At 44.9% G+C, this 11831-nt stretch overlaps 1 non-coding gene across 1 annotated transcript; it reads right to left on the bottom strand.

Annotated features, from left to right (window-relative positions):
* Positions 1-11512: 11512 nt before the first annotated feature.
* TRNAN-AUU (transfer RNA asparagine (anticodon AUU)) lies at positions 11513-11586 on the bottom strand. The gene has a single exon. It is a non-coding gene; the product is annotated as a tRNA-Asn (tRNA).
* Positions 11587-11831: the final 245 nt, after the last annotated feature.

The following is an 11831-nucleotide window of genomic DNA, read 5'->3' as shown; positions in this document are numbered from 1 at the left end:
ATTGAATTTCTTTAGGTAGAAATTGAGGGATTTCAGATTTCAGATTGGTCTGACTGAGCCGTCCGGCTTCGGGACCACGAAGCGGCTTGAATAAAAACCTTCTCCCTGCTGACTAAGGCTGATTTGAACAATCGGTGAGGGGGAACGTCTTGAAACCCCAGTTTGTACCCTTGGGACACTATTTATAAAACCCACGAGTCCAGGTCCGAATGAATCCAGAACTGACTGAAGAGTTTTAGACGTGCCCCCACTGGTGCGGGCTCCTGCAAGAAAGCCCTAGCGTCATGCAGTGGATTTGGCAGAAGCAGAGGACAATCTCTGCTCCTGCAATCTTGAAGAGGCTACAGACCTCTTCCCTCTTCTCCTTCCTCTACCTGCAAAGAAAGGGGAATCTTAACTTCTTGCATTTCTATTGGGCCGAAATGACTGCATCAGATAATGATGCGTCTTTATCCGTTGAGAGGGAACATAGTGCAAGAAGGATGACTTACCTGCGGGAGCTGCCGAGATCAAATTAACTAGGCCGTCGCCAAACAAGGCTTCACCTTCATAGGGAAGAGACTCCCTTTCTTCTTGGAGTCAGTATCAGCATTTCCTTGGTGAATCCAGATATACAGGGAATGGGGGGAAGGGGATGTGTTTTGCACCAGCTATTAAATTCTAAATATTTGTATGAAGAGGCCCCAATAAATGTCCATCAGTTATATTAAATATTAATTGTAGGACGTTCGGGGGTGCTACCAGAGACAAGTAATGTTATGCAGGAAAGGAGAAGAGAAAAGAATGTCTCTTTTGCTGGCGCACAAATGATGATTTAAAAATTAACTTTTAATAAATTTGTTAAAATTGTCTAAACACGAAATAAAGTACAATAAGTTTGTATAATGTAATTACCATATATAATAAATGGAAATACATTTATTAATATCAAGGTTCGCTACCTGTGTTGTGTCTTTATTATTGATCCAAATTGACTATATCAATTAGTCTGATACTGAATTACTGGACACTATGTAATATTAGTTGAATGTATATTAGTAATTCACTTGACAAATGTCAGAACCTGGCAATAGTTCTACATATCATACACTTACAGCACTCTTTCCACAATATTTTCCCTTTATTCCAGATCAAATGGTATAATCCCCCACAGTAATTATTCCTGTTGTAGTATAGTACAGTATGGTTGCTGGGGACGTCTACAATGAAAAGAGAGGGAACATCTAATGTGTCTCCTTATGGGTAAAATACTTGCAAGCTAAGTGCTATGAATAGCATCAGCATGTAGATAAATGCTGAGTGTTAGGTGAGTAATGCAGATAAATAGGGATATCTAATAATTCTATAGAATAGTGGGTGAATTATTAGATATCCCTATTTATCTGCACCTCTAAGCACACTATTTGACTGTCCACACCCTGCTGTGCCTATTACCCATCTCCTCCACCACCCTCAACACTGACCCACACATCATTCACCCACAAAGATACAATAAAGGTAGTTTGGATAAATTAGCTAAATGAAATGGATTTAACCAATTTATCTAAATGACCATTTTTGGATGTTTTCCAGTGTTTGGGAGCAAATGGTCAATTGTCATTTGCTGCCACATATTAGCATAATTTTGTTTCAACTAGAAAAAAAAATTGGACAGATAATCTAAGTGTGGATCCAGTTTAATGCTGATTTCAGAGCCAACTATAGACTTGATTGAGGTACTGTGTCCCCGGTACCAAATACCAATTAAAATAATATTGTGAGGTGTGAGGTGTTCAAAAAAGACTGAAAATGAGTGGAAATTATGGTTATTGAGGTTAATAATACTATGGGATCAAAATGACCCCCAAATTCTATGATTTAAGCTGTTTTTTAGGGTTTTTTGAAAAAAACACCCGAATCCAAAACACACCCGAATCCGACAAAAAAATTTCGGTGAGGTTTTGCCAAAACGCGTCCGAACCCAAAACACGGCCGCGGAACCGAACCCAAAACCAAAACCCGAAAAATTTCCGGTGCACATCACTACTTAATTAGAACTTCGGTCAATGTGAATTAATTATTGGACTCAACCATGGTTATCCTTAAAACCCAGGGGTCTATTTAAGATCGATCTTAATCGATGTTGGGCTTCCAGGTTGAAAAAAACACACATTTACTAACATTTTAAAATTTATATAAAAAATCATCTGTTCGTAAATGCAGTGCACATGGTTTTGCCCAACTGCTAACAAAATTCCTGCTGCGATCAACTTGGAATTACCCCCATCGATTGATGTTTTCACACTGCTCATTCCAACCCCAAAAACTATGAAGAGGATGGGGGCATATACGTAGGGTCCATCCTGTGCATGTGCCTACATTTTCTCCGGGTGCCCCGCAGAAAATGCGAATGCCTCTGCCTGTCAATCAATAGAGGGCGTACCTTCGCAGGTATATCGCGATCATGAGCCATGTCTCCCATTTTTCTCATTATAGGTGCTCTGTGAGCTGCTGACCATGCCCCAGCCCCTCTGTCTCCCGTGAATAGACATTGGGGCTTATTCAGACCAGATCGCTTCAATTTATTTTCACCCAGCGGGCAATCAGGTCTGCACTGCACATGCGTATGCGCCACAATGCGTAGGTGCACAAGAAGATTGACAAGAAGAGGGTGTTTGTGTGGGTGGCAACTGAATGTTTCTAGGGAGTGTCCGGAAAAACACTGGAGGGACCCGGCGTTTTGTGGGAGGATTTGTGACGTCACCTCAATGGCTGAGTAAGTGCTGAGCTGTGCAGCTCTTGTGCACATGTGATCACACACCTGCACAGCAAATTTTCCCTTCCGCTGTAGGCGGCAACCACCTGATCACAGGGATGCAAAAAACACACCCTAGCGATCAGGTCTGAATTACCCACAATGTGCATATTTGCAGAGCAACAAGCTACAGGGAGCCTTCCACCCCCCCCCCCCTTCCCCATGACTATGGGACACTGGGGGGGGGGGTTATTTGGGTTAGCTGGACATTCCCAAAAAAAGTGACTGTCCTGCAAAAATTGGGTTAGTTGGGAGGTATGTGCAAATACATTTATTGTTTTGCATGCAGGGTAAATACTGGCTTCTTTGACATTTAGCCACAAATGCTGCACAGTTGAATTACAGTATTACACTGCAATTAACAGTTATGCTAGGACATTCCTTCTCCCAAAATCTACCTCTCTCTGCATGTTACATCTGTCCCACAGTGGCGTGCGGTGAGGTCAGTGGCTAGTGAGGCACTACAGCCATAATGTCCGCCGAATCCTGCCGATGACCCTTAGCCAATGCCCGCTACTGCCTCTGAGCCGATACCCACTGCCACCGCCAATGGCTTACAAACTCTCCCACAATCAACTGACCCAGCCCTCCACCACTAATTTCTATCTCAGTCCGATGCCGCCAATGCCCGCTGCCTGCCTGCTCATTGTTCTTGTGATATATTATAAATTTTTTAAGAAAAAAAATGAGTGTTTGGGACTGGGAAGGGTGAGGGAGGAGGACATGAATGCAATTTTGTTGTCCAGGGCTTCCATTAACTTAAAGGAGAAGGGTCTGAATGGGTTAAAAAAAATGTGTGAGGTCCCCCCTCCTTAGTATAACCAGCCTCTTTGAGCCGGTCCTGGTTATTTAAATACTGGGGGAAAAATTGGACAGAGGTTCCCCGTATTTAGACAACCAGCACCGGGCTCTTAGACGGGTCCTGGTTCCAAAAATACGTGGGACAAAATATGTAGGGGTCCCCCATATTTTTAAAACCAGCACCGGGCTCCACTAGCCAGAGAGATAATGCCACAGCCAGGGGACACTTTTATGTAGGTCCCTGCGGCCCTGGCATTACCCCTCCAACTAGTCACCCCTGGCCGGGGTTCCCTGGAGGAGTGGGGATCCCTTAAATCAAGAGGTTCCTCCCCTCGAGGCACCCAAGGGCCAGGGGTGAAGCCCGAGGCTGTCCCCAGCACCCCTGGGTGGTGGGTGCCGGGCTGATAGCCATATGTGTAAAAAAAGAATATTGTTTTTTTGTTGTGGAACTACAAGGCCCAGCAAGCCTCCCCCACTTGCTGGTACTTGGAGAACCTCAAGTACCAGCAGGCGGGGAAATAACGGGCTCGCTGGTACCTGTAGTTCTACAACAACAAAAAATACCCAAATAAAAACACAAACACACACACTGTGACAGTAAAATTATTGAGACAGGCTGTAGCATGTGGATGCATGTAACCCTATAAAAGTGATGGATTGGGTGACTATTACAATACCCACTGTTGCTGTCTGAAAAATGATGGATATATAGATTGCTCTGCCGAGATATGTTTTATTTCTAAAATGCACCACAGGTATGGATGGATAGTATACTTGACGACACAGAGGTAGGTAGAGCAGTGGCCTACTGTACCGTACTGCTATATATTATATTATTTATTATTATTATCCTTTATTTATATGGCGCCACAAGGGTTCCGCAGCACCAAATTACAGAGTACATAAACAAATAATCAAACAGGAAAACAGCAACTTACAGTTGATGACAATATAGGACAAGTACAGGGTAAATAAACATAGCTACATCAGCAGATGACACTGGAATAAGTATCAGGTGGCAGAAGACTGCTGGATTTGGTGCAGCTGAAGATTATTAAAGTAAGAAAAGAGTAAGCACATGAGGGAAGAGGGCCCTGCTCATGAGAGCTTACATTCTAAAGGGGAGGGGTAGACAGACAGGGGTGAGACAGATGGGGTACATAGAGAGCGTGGAACAGAGGTTTAGGATGAGATTTGGCTGGGTTTGGTGAAGAAGTGGGTCTTGAGAGCCCATTTGAAGTTTTGTAGAGAGGTGGAGAGTCTGAGGGGGAGAGGTAGGGAATTCCAGAGAAGTGGTGCAGCACGTGAAAAATCTTGGAGGTAGGAGTGGGAGGAAGTAATCCGTAGGCAGGAGAGTCGGTGTGCATTAGCAGAGCGAAGAGGACCGGTGGGAGTGTAAAGCGAGATAAGATCAGAGATGTAGATGGGAGAGGAGTGGGTGAGGGTTTTGTAAGCAAGTGTGAGAAGCTTGAAATGGATTCTGAAAGGGAAGGGGAGCCAGTGAAGGACTAGTAAGAGAGGAGAGGTGGACGTAGTGCATTTGGTGAGGAAAATGAGCCGGGCAGCAGCATTGAGGATAGATTGGAGTGGAGAGAGGTATTTGTCAGGAATGCCAGTCAGGAGGAGATTACAGTAGTCCAGTCTGGAGATGACCAGTGAGTGGATAAGAGTCTTAGTAGCATCCTGGGTCAGAAAGGGTCTGATCCTGGAAATATTTTTTAGATGAAAACGGCAGGTTTGTGAGAGGTGCTGAATGTGTGGTTTGAAGGAGAGGGAGGAGTCAAGGATTACTCCAAGACAGCGCACTTGGGGGGTAGAGGAGATAGTAGTGCCATCAATAGATAATGAGATTGTAGGAGGTGAGGTTATGCGGGAGGGAGGGAAGATGATCAGCTCGGTCTTAGACATGTTAAGTTTAAGAAAGCGCTGGGACATCCAGGAAGAGATAGCAGAGAGACAGTTGGAGATACGAGTGAGGAGAGTAGGGGAGAGGTCTGGAGAGGAAAGATAGATTTGAGTGTCATCAGCATAGAGATGATATTGGAAACCAAAAGAACTAATGAGCTTACCTAGTGAGGACGTATAAAGAGAGAAGAGGACCAAGGACAGAACCTTGGGGTACCCCTACAGTTAGTGGAAGTGAGGGGGAGGTGGAGTCATGAGAGGAGACAGAGAATGAACGGTCAGAAAGGTAGGACGACAACCAAGAGAGGGCAGTGTTACGCAGACCAATGGAGTGAAGGATTTGCAGTAGGAGAGGATGGTCCACAGTGTCAAAAGCAGCAGAGAGATCAAGTAGAATAAGTAGAGAGTAGTGTCCCTTAGATTTAGCAGCATGGAGGTCATTGCATACTTTTGTAAGGGCAGTTTCAGTGGAGTGGAGAGGACGGAAGCCAGACTGGAATGGGTCAAGCAGTGAGTGTGAGGAAAGAAAGGAAGTAAGGCGGTTGTAGACAATACGCTCAAGGAGTTTGGAGGCAAAAGGGAGAAGAGAGATGGGTCGGTAGTTGGAGAGAGTGTTTGGATCAAGGGTAGGTTTTTTTAAGAATAGGAGAGATGAGAGCGTGCTTGAAGGCAGAGGGGACAGTGCCTGATGAGAGGGAGAGATTGAGAAGGTGGGAAAGATGGGAACAAGCAGAAGAAGAGATGTGGCAGAGGAGGCGGGAGGGGATAGGGTCAAGTGGGGAGGTGGTGAGGGGACAGGAACGAATGAGGGCCATGACTTCCTCTCCAGATGCATGGGAGAAAGATGACAGAGTTGGTGCGAGGGATGGGGAGGGTTGGTAAGGGATGGGAGAAGGCTGGTTACTGATAGTCTGGTGTGATGTGATGTCCTGACGTATGGAGTCAATTTTGGATGTGAAGTAAGTGGCAAAGTCAAGAGCAGAGAGTGAGGAAGGGAGACGAGGTGGAGGTGGGCAGATGAGTGAGTTGAGAGTGGCAAAGAGGCGCCGGGGGTTGGAAGACTGGGAGGAGATGAGGTTCTTGAAGTATGACTGTTTAGCAAGAGAAAGGGCAGCACTGAAGGATGAGAGCATAAGTTTGAAATGGAGGAAGTCTGCCTTAGAGCGTGATTTCCTCCAGTGTCGCTCAGCAGTACGTGAGCATTTTTGCAGATATCTGGTGCATTTGGTGTGCCAGGGTTGAGGTGTTAATTTGCGAGGGTGAACAGTGGTTGGTGGAGCAACAGAGTCAAGAGCAGAAGTAAGGGAAGCATTGTATGTGGAAGTGGCTTGTTCAGGGCATGAGAGAGAGAGAGAATAGGAGAGAGAAGTGAGTCAAACAGGGAGGAAAGGAATGTGGTGTCAATAGCTTCAATGTTACGCTTAGTGATGGTAGCCTTAGGAGGTTGAGATGGGGAAGTCGAGAGAGATAGGTTGAAGGAGAGCAGGTGGTGGTCAGAGAGGGGAAATGGGGAGTTGGAAAAATCAGAAATATCACAGCGGTGAGTGAAGACCAGATCCAGTGAGCTCCCATTCACATGGGAGGGTGAGGAGGTCCACTGGGAGAGACCAAGTGAAGAGGTGAGGTTAAGGAGTTTAGAGGCAGGGGATTGTGTGGGGATGTCAATAGGGATGTTGAAATCGCCTAGGATAATGGTGGGAATGTCAGAAGAGAGGAAGTGAGGAAGCCAGGAAGCAAAGTTGTCGATGAATTTGGAAGCAGTGCCAGGGGGGCGGTAAATGACAGCTACTCTAAGATGGACTGGTTGGAAGAGACATATGGAGTGGACCTCAAATGTAGATAATATAAGGGATGGTTCTGGTGGTATGAGTTGGTAGGAGTAACTAGAAGGTAAAAGGACCCCAACACCACCCCCATGGCGACCCCCAGGTCGGGGGGTGTGTGTGAATGTAAGGCCCCCAGCAGAGAGAGCAGCAGCAGAAGTAGTGTCAGAGGGCGTAATCCAAGTTTCAGTAATGGCTAGTAGGTGTAGGGAGTTGGAAATGAAAAGGTCATGAGTGGGGACCAGTTTGTTACAAACGGATCTGGCATTCCAGAGGGCACAGGATAGGGGGTATGAGTTTGTGGGAGAGATGTGAATTAGATTTTCAGGGTTGCTGTAGCGATGAGGTGGGATTAACTTTGAGGGCAGGGATGAGAGAGTAGTGATGGTACGGGTGCCTGAGATAGGAGGGGAAACTGCAGGAGGTGGGCAGGGAGGGAGGTCAGTGTGATGTGGATGGGGGTGTGGGGAGGTGACAGGGAAGGGAGAGAGGGAGCAGGGCTGAGTTGTGGGGTAGCAGGACCATGGGGCAGAGGTGAATGAAAGTGGGGTAACAGGAAAGGTGGGGGAAGGAAACAGAGGGATGGAGGGGAGACAGAGGAGGAGGTGGAGGAGACTGGGGGGGGAAGGATAAAGATACATTATTAGGTAGACACTGAGTGATGTGGGGAGTATAAGAAAGCATTCACATAGTGTTAAGAAGGTAAATAGGTTGAGGGAAAGTGGAAGTAGGAGAGGAGACTGTAAGGGAATCCGAGCAGAAGAATTGTAGAAATGCAGGTGAGAAAAGCAGTGTAGGCTCAATTTAGTATGAAATGAGTCAAAAGCGTAGATAAAGTGGGTGCAGAAATGTATTTGGAGTGTAAGAAATGAAAGGATTGTGAGAGGTTTAAGAAGCAATGGTAATTATGTTAGATGTTTTAAGTGTTTGCAGGTAAAATTGCATTGGTGCAGCTGTGCTTAAAAAACAAAATTACAATAATACAGATACAGGCATTTGTAGGTGAAATGGATGGTTTATGAAATGTCCAAGTAAGGTAGTTCTGTGCTATGTAATCAGATGCAACAATCAGGAGGTGAGTGATCTGAGGAGTAAGTGACTCACATTTGTTATTAGTTCTTCAGTTTTCTTTGTTTTGTTAGATTGGTGTGCTTCTGTTTTCCTTCTTTTTCACTTCGATTGAACGCTAATTGAACACTGCTGTTATGTGTCAATTTTATCACGCTTTTATAAAAATGCACGCTTAGATCAATAAATGCACAGCCAAATGGCTTTGCACAGCCTACACCATTGGACTTAAGTAGAAGACTATTACAAGTGAAACCAATAATTTAAATCTGTAACCACACCCCACCCCCTCAAATGCCAGGCAATAAATTACCTTAAAAGCTACAACCAGGCATTCCACAAAAATTAAACTGGGTCTATATCATTCAAAACTTTAAAAAAGTACTTCAAAATCACATACTATGCAATAATGTTTCAATTTGCATTACCCAGCAGAATTAGCTTTGCATATATAGATATAGTGCAGCAGAATAGATTGGTGGTTGTAGTCAATTGTAATTACCTGTAGGTGACAAGAAGAGAAGAAACGTCAATTCACAATCCATATCAGCTGAAGATAAATTAACGCTGATTGAACGCTGCGTTATGTGTCAATTTTATCACGCTTTGATAAAAATGCATGCTTAGATCAATAAATGCACAGCCAAACAGCTTTGCACATCCTACACCATTGGACTTAAGTAGAAGTCTGGTGGTCAGCAAAATTTTGCACTGTCCTCCTACTATATATAGTGCGCACAACTACTAAAATACACCACAGGTATGGATGGATAGTATACTTGACGACACAGAGGTAGGTAGAGCAGTGGCCTACTGTACCGTATTGCTATATATTATATACTGGTGGTCAGCAAAATTCTGCCCTGTCCTCCTACTATATATACTGCGCACAACTACTAAAATACACCACAGGTATGGATGGATAGTATACTTGACGACACAGAGGTAGGTAGAGCAGTGGCCTACTGTACCGTACTGCTATATATTATATACTGGTGGTCAGCAAAATTTTGCCCTGTCCTCATACTATATAATACAATGCAGCACAGATATGGAGCATTTTTCAGGCAGAGAACGTAGATATTTTCAGCACACTGAGCACAGATATTTGCAAGCACACTGAGCACAGATATTTGCAGCACACTGAACACAGAAACTGAGAAAACGCTGCACGTCCTCTCCCTATCATCTCCAATGCACAAGTGAAAATGGCGGCGACTCGTGGCTCCTTATATAGAATAGAATAGCTGCTGACGGGCACGATTGAGGGAGGAAAGGGACATTTGAATCCAGCCCATAGATGCAATGTGAATATGTAATTTGTACCTTCCTATCTTAAAATGTATATACAGTGTATATGTCACAACTGAGGGCCTGAGCTGACTGGAGGCAGCCTCAGTTGTAGGGGCTGAGGTGTAGTGGAACCTGGGAGGTTGTATCAGACCCCTGGACATGTAAGTTAAATGTAGAAGAATTGCCCGAAGGCGTGCCCACGACAACCAGGATAAAAGTCAATGATGTTTATTTTGACAAACTCCATGCATCACAGCAGTAATAAAAGAGAAACATAAAATCAGCAGAGAAATAATACAGTTCCTGGGTACTACAGGAGGACAAGGACCACAGGGCTCTGGTAGTATGAGACAGTTCTTATTATCTTCTAGTTGGAAAGTCCTTACCAGGCCCGACTGTAGCAATGGAGATAGCCCAGGATCATACTAGCTGGTGTTCCAGGAAAAGCTGGGCTGCTGTGGATAAAATGGCTGCTGTGGGTACTGGCTGAAACCAGACTGATGTAAGCACGGAGTGGATTGCTGGATGGAACCAGCCAAATAATAAATGAAGCTTGAGAGCGATGAAATATGATTGATATATGGAGTTTGAGAGCGGTGAAATAATAGTGCCGGTGGTGAGTGGTAATCTGCGGAAATGATACCGGCACTTTAAGAAGAGCTGATCTCTGCTGGAAGCTAGGCTGGAAGCAGGTAAATCTGTAACTGGAAACAGATGAGTCCCAGAGGACTGGAGAGTCAGGCTGCACCGCAGGTGGTAGACTAGAGCGGGTCTCTTTAGTGGAGGTTTGGAGATGGCAACTGGAACCTGGAAAACAACCACGGGAGAGAGACAAACTGGAACTAGGTTTGACAACCAAATCACTGACGCCTTCCTTGCTCAGGCACAGAATACTTATACCTGCAGCAAGGAAGGGATTGGCTAGGCAATTATGCAGATTACAATGGAAACAGCGGATTGGTGGAAATGAACAGGTGACAGAATCCAACATGGCTGCGCCCATGCAGACACTTGGAGGGAAGATTGGTTTGATAATCCATGTGGGAACTTTAACAGCAATGGCGGCGCCGGCAACAGTAAACAGGAGACGCCAGACTGATGAGTGCACATTTGAACCACGCGGGCAAACAGCGGAGGCCGCGGCTGACATAAGCGCCACTCTGACATCCTGCATGCAGAAACTCAGGGACGGCGGCGGAGGCCGCAGGAGATGCCATTCAAGATGTAACATGGCGCCGCTGTGACAGCGTCTCAGAGTGACAGGAGAGGAGGCAGGAATGGGGACATCAGAATAACAGATGGGATCCGGTCCTGGAGCGCTGAGCCAGCCTTAGGAGGCATCTGAAAGGTAAGTTATGGCGTCCAGATACCCGGATCGTGACAGTATACACTAGAGGTCTTTCCGAACCCCCTAATCCTAACATTGTAATTTGCTTTAGGGCGCACCTCCAATTAGTCTAGTGTTTCTTGCTGCCTTTCCAATGAAGCAAGTTTAATTTAGTAATAGGTGAAAAACCATCCCTACAAAGGTGTTAATCAGAGACTTGGCTTTGTGGACACTTTTCAGAGAACAACTTTGTTAGCATAAAAGTAAAGCCAGAAAATGAAGAGCTGTTTAATCACTCAATTGGATTTTTTTGCCAGCATATTTCTTTTTCTCTCCAACCCACTGCTGAATTGTGCTTCCTAGCTGTTTTTATAAAATCACTGAATCAAATCTAACTCTGATTACATCAGAGAAGGCCAGGTACCCTACACCATAACAGGGGGTTTGAAATTTTGACTTGTCTACTTAAAGATCACCAAAATCTGATCACAAGGTCAATTACGTCCCTGGGTGGGATTGAACCACCAACCTTTTGGTTAATAGCCAAACACACTAACCGATTGCGCCACAGAGACACTTTGCAAAAAGTACATACTGACAAAGGCTAATAAGCATTTATCTAGAACGTTTCCTAGAAAAACTTTAAAAAGTCAATAATCTGGAGAGTTTTTGTAAGATGTTTCTTCCATCAACCAATGAAGAAACACATTGGTACTTTCCCATGATGAGTGAGTGCTTCATGATCTATTGCACTTACATGTGCAGCAGAGTACTGCAATGGAAGCATGCTGGGCCCATAACCCAGAGGTAGGCAGATTGA

Source organism: Pseudophryne corroboree, chromosome 8 (genome assembly GCF_028390025.1).
Source record: "Pseudophryne corroboree isolate aPseCor3 chromosome 8, aPseCor3.hap2, whole genome shotgun sequence".
Lineage (NCBI taxonomy): Eukaryota > Metazoa > Chordata > Amphibia > Anura > Myobatrachidae > Pseudophryne > Pseudophryne corroboree.
Note: the sequence above shows the minus strand (reverse complement) of the source record. Positions and strands in the feature narration are given on the sequence as shown.